This window comes from Anas acuta, chromosome 17, assembly GCF_963932015.1.
Source record: "Anas acuta chromosome 17, bAnaAcu1.1, whole genome shotgun sequence".
NCBI classification, from domain to species: domain Eukaryota; kingdom Metazoa; phylum Chordata; class Aves; order Anseriformes; family Anatidae; genus Anas; species Anas acuta.
The window spans coordinates 4,683,257-4,692,175 of NC_088995.1; the positions used below are offsets into that span (position 1 = coordinate 4,683,257).

The 8,919-nt window shown below is 43.0% G+C and overlaps 1 long non-coding RNA gene across 2 annotated transcripts; it reads right to left on the minus strand.

Annotated features, from left to right (window-relative positions):
• Positions 1–3,872: 3,872 nt before the first annotated feature.
• Positions 3,873–8,330, minus strand: LOC137841298 (uncharacterized). Of its 2 annotated transcripts, XR_011088549.1 has the most exons (3): positions 8,113–8,301; positions 6,565–6,720; positions 3,873–5,471 (listed from the first exon to the last, which is right to left on the minus strand). It is a non-coding gene; the product is annotated as an uncharacterized lncRNA (long non-coding RNA). The 2 variants fall into 2 exon arrangements; XR_011088548.1 differs by lacking the exon at positions 6,565–6,720 and having other exon boundaries at positions 8,113–8,330.
• Positions 8,331–8,919: the final 589 nt, after the last annotated feature.

Consider the following 8,919-nt stretch of genomic DNA (forward strand, 5'->3'; position numbering starts at 1 on the left):
TGTCATCACTAAGCCATTGCTGCTTTTAGAAATAAGATCCCAAGACCTTCCCTTTCCCTGCCCTTTCCAACTGCTATTCTGGAATTAAACCTTCTCTTTCTATCACGACAAAGGATGTGGGAAATATAAAAAAGTCTTCAGCTCATTCCTAAAATGTCACAAACTGAAGAATACTTGGGTTTCTTTCTCAATTATTGTGTTTTTGGAATTCATTATTGCAGAAGAAGAAAAAAATGTTTTGAATAGTTTACATGACTTCTGAAAAAAACATATTTACCCCTGCAATCTTTGGCAAGCAGGGTTTCCAGTTTGCCAGAATTGTTAGCTTAATATTTCTGTTTTGAAAGTGGACTTTGTGAAACAAAGCAATGAAACAAGCAATGTTGTTTGTTTGTTTGTTTTTCAATTCCTGTGAGTCAGAAGTATTGTGAAAATGTTTTAAAAAGAAAAAAAATTCCCTTTCAAAATAAGATATACCCTCAGTGCCAGCTCAGCAAGTGTATCTTTCTAGTATGCAGAGACAGCTGATAGCCTAAGGTTTTCAGGTTACCTGCTCCATGGCAGAGCTGTGCTCCAGTATCTTGAGTTGTGTATTGTGAAACTCCATGAAAGTTTGAATGACTAAGTGCAAAGTGTTTCATGGGTCCCTAACTCTGGTATAAAATGTGTTGCATGTGCACTGAAAACCCAGAAGTCTGGAAACCTCAGCTTCTTTATACCTGAGTTGTGAATCTTCCCAGCCTCTTCAGACCCTGTAGTATGATATCACCACAGGACAATCCTACTGCTTTTCTGCATGGAGATGGGAACTTGCTATGTCTGGCTCTGGAGACTGTATTGGCTGGTGCGTCTTTCCACAGTGGGGTCTGTTGGTTCTATCTAATTTCCTCACCTCTTATTTTCTGGACGGCTTCAGGATTTGCAAGGATTTCTCCAGTTTTCTTCCTCTTAGAGGATATGGTTGAACTATGAGGAAACTGATTGTGATAGTTTAACACTGATGGGCAGCTCAGCACCACCATGCTACTCTCTCACTCTCCCTTCTCAACAAAACTGGGGGAGAAGTAAGACGGAAAGAAACTTCACGGTTTGAGAAAAGAATGGGGAGATCACTCAACAATTACCATCATAGGCAAAATGGACATAGACTAAGGGAGATTAATGTTATTCATTGCTTATTGATAATAGACTGGAGCAGTGAGAAATAAAAACAAACTGAAAACCTCTTCCTGACCATCCATCTTCTTCTACCTCTTCCCCAGAAGCAGCAGCATGAACTGACCTGATACCAGAGACTTCCCACATACCTTAGGGTGTACGAGCTTAGATCACACCTCATGTAGGAAAGGACCAACGGCTCTTTGAAGGACAGAGCTGAAATTCTGGAGGATCCTGAAAAATCAGAGGCATTATCTGGAAAACACTACACACAATTCAATAAAGACAAATAAAGAGCTTGCATTTAGATGCACAACTGCACCATGCCAGAATAGGGAACGTCTGGCTACACAGTACTGCGGAAAAGGACTTGAGTGTCACGAGCTGAACATGCTAATGTAAAAAGATGTGAATACTGTTCTGGCTGTGTTGACAGCAGAGCCTCCAGAGGCATATGGCATCTGTTCTAGAGTGTTGCAGTTCAAGAAGGATGAATGAGGAAGCTGAGCAGTGAGAATGAGAGTTATTAGAGGTAACCTGCAAAGAAAGGCTGAAGTAATTTAAGTTATTTAGTCTAGAGAAGGCTTAGGAGAAACATAATAGTCTGTAGTTACATAAAAGTTTTCTGCAAAGAGGAAGAGAATAATTTGTTCTACATGTTCATTCTGGTTAGGAGATCAGGTAATTAAATCACAGTTAGGGAAATTCAGGTTAGTTATTAAGAAAAATCTTTTAACATAAGGAGAGTTAAGCACTGCTATATATTTTTCCTGGGTTTCTTGTGAAGATTCCGATGCTGGAGGCTTCTAGGACAGGTTCATCTCTACAGACAGCTTTCCTGAATGCCACAGAACTTTTCTTGGGCCAGGTAGCTGGAAGAGGTGATTTCTTCAGATGTGCGATAGCTCTATTTTCTCTGATTCTCTGATGCAGGTGAGTGAGTCTTTTTCAAAAAGTGTTTACACACTCACTGAAACTCTGTAGATCCTAGTACCGTTAAAAATTGGATATTAAGCCCCTTCCAGAAAAAAAAAAAAAAAAAAAAAAAAAAAAAAAAAGGTTGTATGGTCCTAAACTACACAGGTGCTATGGAGAGTGCTCTGCCTTGTTTTTATCAGCTTCCTCTCTGACCAGCTAGACCTCTGATACCATTTTAGTAATTAAACTTTAAGGAAATGGGGTGCTTACCCCATTAAGGTTAAGAAGTCCTGCACTGTCCACTCTCCTGCACCATAGCCTGCACTGTTCCTTCACACTCACTGTTCTAGACACTTCAGTCTCATCCTGCCATACCCTTGGGTGAAGCCTCCTGCACTATCACAGGTTGGATGACTCCAGCCTTGCCTGGTGCGTGTTCCTGACTACATTCCTAATGTGGGGGGTGAAATGTGTCAACTTTCATCAGAGTCACAACCAGCACAGCCCAACTGTCAAACAAGTCTGCATATTCTGCAGAAGAGAAAAAGGATAGGAAATGTTTGTTCCCCTGTAAAATATATTTAATCTTCTTTTTGTGATGAATCTCTTCGTACTCATTGCCTAGTTTATCTGGGCACTATTTGGGCAACTGACCGCCATTTTCCTATCATGAAATAATTGTTATAGCATCACCATGAGAGCCAAAGACTGAGATGAATACATCTATAATTGTGGAAGAGAAGAGAAGTAACCAAGGCAACTCATACAGCTCTGCAAAGTAATGAGGACTTTCAGTTCCCATTGCCTTTGCGTGGCAGTGGTAATAACCACGCTTTCTGGACTTGCTTTGGTGTCACACAAGATTTGATTCAACTAATTCCTTTTTCTCAGTGAGTGCCTCTCAAAAAACAGATGTAGGCCTGCACCAAACCCTCCGTGCTCAGGCTGGATCCAGACCCAGGCCTCTTACATCTTTAATCAGCTGAAAATAGACCTGACAAATGGAGCAGCAAATGTGTTTCATGTATCTTCCTTTGACTGTAAAATAAATGACCTGAGCCAGGGCTCATCACTCTTCTCTACAATTCTGCCCGAGCAACAGAACTTTATTGCTGCTCTGGCTCATGACACAGCACGTGTGGCACGTGTGGCGGCCAGGTTTTCACTAGAAATGGTGGGGTTTGGGTGTGTTTGGAGGGAGATTGGTGTGCTTTTTTGTAGCTGGAGTCCCACATATGAAAAAAGTCAAGGGCTGGCCTGGGGTCTCATCAAAGGTCCACTTCAATAAGGCTTGGCTATGCTGCAATGATGCTTGAAGACAAGGTTCCACCCACAGCTCCATGACCAAGCCTGAGGGAGGTGCGCAGTAATGTGTCTGCTTTCTGGGTTATAAAAAGGAATCTTATGATTCAGTGTGAAAAGGCTCTGAATACAGATTTATCTCTAAATCTGCCCTTATTGCTGCAGTATCCACCAACCCACCAATTCCATAAGAACTGTAGCTTGGCCACTTATTTTAAACACTGAGTTTCGCAGGTTGCCTATTTCCCAGCATGCATTGATGTCAAACTTTTGATGTGAGATATCTAACGTGGAGAAGAATGGCATGTGTGAGATTTGCTTATGGTGCATTTTTCAGACTGCCATTAAACTGATCTATTGCTGGAACAAACAATAAAAAACTGATTAAAACTCAGCCCTTCATAAATTAAACATTGTTGTCTCTAGCTGGCAAGCCTGCCACTTGGCAGAAAGCAGGAACAATTGAACTTGGTGCAATGTGTATCTACAGAGTGACAGGCAGGGGCGATTTATTCCCCTTCCATACCACATTACCAAATAAAAGGTACATTGGCTAAATCAGAAAACTCCTGAACCCTGCTTGGCTAATGGCATTTGCAAAATACTTGTCCCAGGTGAGCTACTTTTCAAGCAGATAAGCTATCAAACTGCCTATTTTATTTTTTTATTTTATGAATATGGATATTTTAGTTAGGGTGATTTTTATGAACTGCAAATGTTCTGTTGGGTGAATACTATGCTAAACCCTTGTGCCTGGTGCCCTCAGAGACATCCAGATCAGGAGTCTCTGCACTAAGCAGTGCAAGCACAGGACTAAAACAGAGCTCCTTTTTTAACATGGTTGTATTATAAGAAAATGAAGAGCAGGGGTAGGGAAGGACTGAAAGGAGGTACGTAGATTTGTTCCTGTTCTGATGGGAATAGTGTACTGCATCCCCACCAGGAACATCACAGCTTCTGCTCTGCATTTGCATGTAGATTGAGCCTTGGGTAACATGCAAGGACTGATTTAAATACAGCCCTTTCTCTCATTTTGCTGTTCTCCCACTCCCACTCTTGCTCCTACTCCGGGAAGCACCAAGAAGAGAATGAGGTATTTTTCAAAGCTGCCTTCTGTGCTTTTTCAGGCACCCAATGGCAGCCCAGCTCAGTGGTGTTGCAATCCTGACACCACAGGAGTCAACTTTGATGTTTCTTCCAAGGGCAGTGCATAAGGTATTCCTCTGCAGTGAAGATCCCCTGGGCTTCAGTGTTACTTTCTAATTGCCAGGGGCTTGATTCCCAGCCCAGCCTCTGTACCTGAATTTTCTTACAATGCCTTTTCTCATTCATTCATCCTTCTTCCTGTAGGTTGTGCCATCAGGATTGTCTGTTATCCTGCATCTCCCATAAACTGCTGCTTGTTTCATCCTCTGGATCCTTGTGCATTCAGTCGGAATCACTCTCTCTTCCTCTCTCCCTCTCCCTCCCTCTCTCTTTCTCCTTCCATCTCTCTCTTCCAGGGGCTTTTTGGGCTTGTAAGAGGCATAAAAATACAAAGGTATTGGAGTTAGCTGACAGGTGCTGCTGATGTGGTCAACTGTGAGGAAATGAATAACTTCACTTGGGTCTGACCCTTGGACTCAAATATAGAAAGAGGGGAATATGATTTAAAATGTTCTTTTCCTGAACTAGACAGAGTATGAATTGTCCATAACTACCTTTCATGCAGTTGAGGGAGGACAGGATACACGCTTCTGAACGCTGGCTCAGTCTCTCTATTCATCCCTCTCTTTCTTTGCCTTCCTTGTCTGATGGATTGTATTGCTGCCCTCTATCAACACCTGGACATATTCCACATTTCATAAATGAACATGGGTTCAGCACTAGGCTTCTCTCCGTTTTCAGGGTGCAGAAAACTCTGCTAGCTCTGTGAGTGTGATGAGAAGAACAGAGATCTTGAGCAGTTCTGCAGACTGAAGATCTGATGGTGGCTTGCAAGAAGGAGCTTCTGAGTAGTTTCCAAAATTCTCTGCTTCTGGATTGATGAGATCCTTTCTGACCAATATGACCAATAAAGACAGTTTTGTCTGAAGGCTTGTGAAGAATATCTTCTGGAAAAAGAAAAATAAATAAATAAATGATCACCACCAACCAAAAGCGCACACACACACGGAAAAAAAAAAAAAAAAAAAGTGCTTTGAAAGTATCTGGAAACAAATCCATCACTGAGGTACAAGTGTAATTTTCAGTGGGAGTAGCCCTGGCATCAGTGGAAAAATGAATATGGGAGTGCTGTTTGTTGTCATAAGAGTTCACAGGCTTTAAACTGATAGATGTTCATTATCAGTATCTCAACCTGTTTATTCAAGCTAAAGCTTGCTAAAGCAACAATTGCTACATTTATTTATTTATTTATTTTTAGGGTGTTTTTCCAAGAGATTCAATGGCTGGAAACTAGAGCCACAGACATTCAGCTGGGTGCACTTTTAGAGAAAACTATCATAGATATCAGAGCCATACTTTCAAACCAACTGCCACCGCTCAAGTGGGTGATAAATACTGCAGTCTCACTCCTAAAATTCAAAACCTGTTAGTGTAGAATTCTGTTTTGTGTTATTTTACATTCACAGGATCTTGTGGATCTTTTTTCCTGCTAAAGACATGTTTATTTCAGTGCTACCTATCTACACCCAACTCATGGCTAAGTCACCTACTTCTTCTCATGTCCCAGTCATAAAATACAAAGTCTTTGTTGTCTAGTCCATGTGACTTACTATGTGCAGGCAAGTACATTAAGGTGGGACAGTGGAGGAACCCTGTGTGAAACTCACCCTCCTCCAGCATCACCCTAAACAGCACTCATCATGGAACTAGCACTGGTGCCTCTGCTGGACTTTTCCCCTCCTGAACTGTCTGCTGCTTCTCCAGATACAATGCATATCTGTAGAAGTGTGTTGGACATAAAAGAAGTAGATTCTCTATTGCAACCAGACATAATATGGGAAAACACACAATTCCAGACCCAGCTGAGTGGAGCCACTCTAATGGGAATGATAGGAGAAGCCAGAAAGTAAGGTACTACAAGAAGCAGTATCTTCTCTCCAGCCACTATCCAAGGTGAAAAATTATGCCTAGTTTAAAACATTTACTCCTGTCCTGCCTGATAGCAAAGTGAACCTTAAAGGCTAAAGAAAAACTTGGCACCTCTTTATCTGTCCCTTGACTCCTCTGCGGCACTGAAGCTGGATTGCAGATGCGTCCATCAGTTTACAATTAAAGCCAAGGATTCCCAGGGTGGGCTTGACAAAGGACTTAGTGAAATTATTCTGCATGGTGGAACTAACAGCAGAGCTGAGGTGCCTAAACATAAAGAGTGAGTGAGGCAGGCTGTGGATTGCAATGGTTAGCCAAGACCTTGTTTTTATGATCTGTGAAAAGAACTGAATTTGACCATGTGGACATGTTGAATCTGTCTCCTCACATAATGGCACAAACAGGCTGTCATGGAAGCCTCCCAGACTGAGAGTGCCTTGCAGCCTGTGCAGAGCTCCTCTGGACACATGGACGTATTCTGTCTACCCAGGAAAGGGAATCCTGCCTCTTCCTTCTCCCAGGCTCATCTCAGCATGGGAGCCATGCCCTTATGTGTGGCCTGGCTCCACATCTAGGGCTGCTTGTCATTCCCTTTCCTCCTCTTGTCTGCCGTTGCACCTTCTGAGCAGAAACACACCACTTGCCCTCCCCGTGACATTGTTTATGCAGAGCACTGGCAGAGATTCAGTATGGGGGTCATACGAGCAGCCACTGTCTAGCCATGGTATAAACTTACATTTGTGCTAATAAAGAGACCTTAAAATTCATGCCCTTGTGTCTTTTCCCTGCTTCTGTGCAATTTCTTTTTCAACCTTGATGCTATCTGGCTCAGTTAAATAGCTCCAGTCTAAAGGACACCTCCTCAATATTGATTCTGACTGCTTAAACTTTGTTATTTCATTCAATCTCTTGCTCAATACTGTACCACACATGGACACCCTGGGCTGCATATCTAGTCTTCAGCTATTATTGGTTTGGTATTAAATGGTCTGTTTCAACATAAAACACACACAATATTCATCTTCATTTTCAGAAGCGAAAAAAAGTATATAAGGAGATGACATTTTCGATCAATTAGCTGGCTCCTCTTTCTTCTCCAAATTAACTTTCCACAAAGGACCTCTGCAGCACACAGCAAAGCAATGATGTCTTTAGGGATAGAGGGGAGCTCAGAATAGAAACCATGTCACTGAACTGTAGGCAGCCCCAGCCTTGGACATCAGCAAGTGGCTGGTATCCAGAGCAGGACAAAACAACTCATTTACAGACACAAAAAGGCACATTCCTGCATGAGAGGGCTGTTTAGCCTCTCATCTGTGAGGCTCCAGGTAGGCACAATTTGGCCATAGCTTTCATGCTGAGAAACAGGAAGGCTTTGTAGAGCTTTTCCCCTGTCACAGGCTCTTTTTTCACTGAGTCATCAGTGGTTTTTTTTTGTAGCAGCTGGTGAAAAAGCAATACTGATGGGGACAGGATGGGGATAGCAGCACTGCAGAGATGCATCTGCAGCCACTTCTGTCCTCCCTCTGGGCCAAATGGTGGTGAAGGTCTGTTAAAAACGACAGCTCTTGCCCAGATCTCAGGGTACAGGGGAAGGCTGTGCTGTGGTGTCCCACTCTCCCTGTGGTTGTTACCCAAACTGTGTTGCAATAGCACTACCTCATATGCCAAGGGCAGTGAACGTCCTCCAAGGTGCACCACCAAGTGAAGGTCCTCATGCTCTCCTCTCCGAAGTCCTGACACTGAGCCCCAGTCCATGGGCACCATCACACAGAGCAGCCTCTGTCAGCCAAGCAGTGTAGAGCAGTCTTCGAGGAAAGATGGCTTATGGAGCCAATTAGGTATTTGCATCGAAACATCTCATTTTGATTGGAAGCACCTGGGTTTTATTAAGTGTTTGCCTGTGCTCCAGATCTCTAGGGCAGAACAGGGCTTGTGAAAAACCTGAAACAATTAACCCAGTGTTTGGGTGCCGCCACTCTCCTGTGATTGCTGTCTTGCAGCTCTGCTTTTCATTAATTGTCCTTCCCTATTCTGAGACAAGTGGACATGTTTAACATCTAGTTCATTAGCCTGCACGTTCCCAGGTAGCTGGGGTAAAGTGCAAGCCAAATGTTCACGTTATCATAGCTTCACTGTGTGGACAGCTTTCTTCACAGCTAGAAGACAGTCAGCTGATGCAAATTCTAAATGTCAATAAATCTGCTCTGAATCACAACCCGCATCCCCCACACACATACCCTTTGATCAGTCAGGAAGGAAAGGAACTGTTTGGCATAAACCCCTCATCCTGAAAAGTCTTTGTATGTTGCTTTGTGTCCCGGATACCTGTTTCTGCCACTCTTCTAAGTTCCTGCAGTTGATGGCAAATGCTACAACCCTGGCCATGCTCAAACCCTACAGATACTGCATTTAGGTCCTCTGCCCACCCCATAGACCAAGGCTTTGGGGACCTTCTGCTTCTAG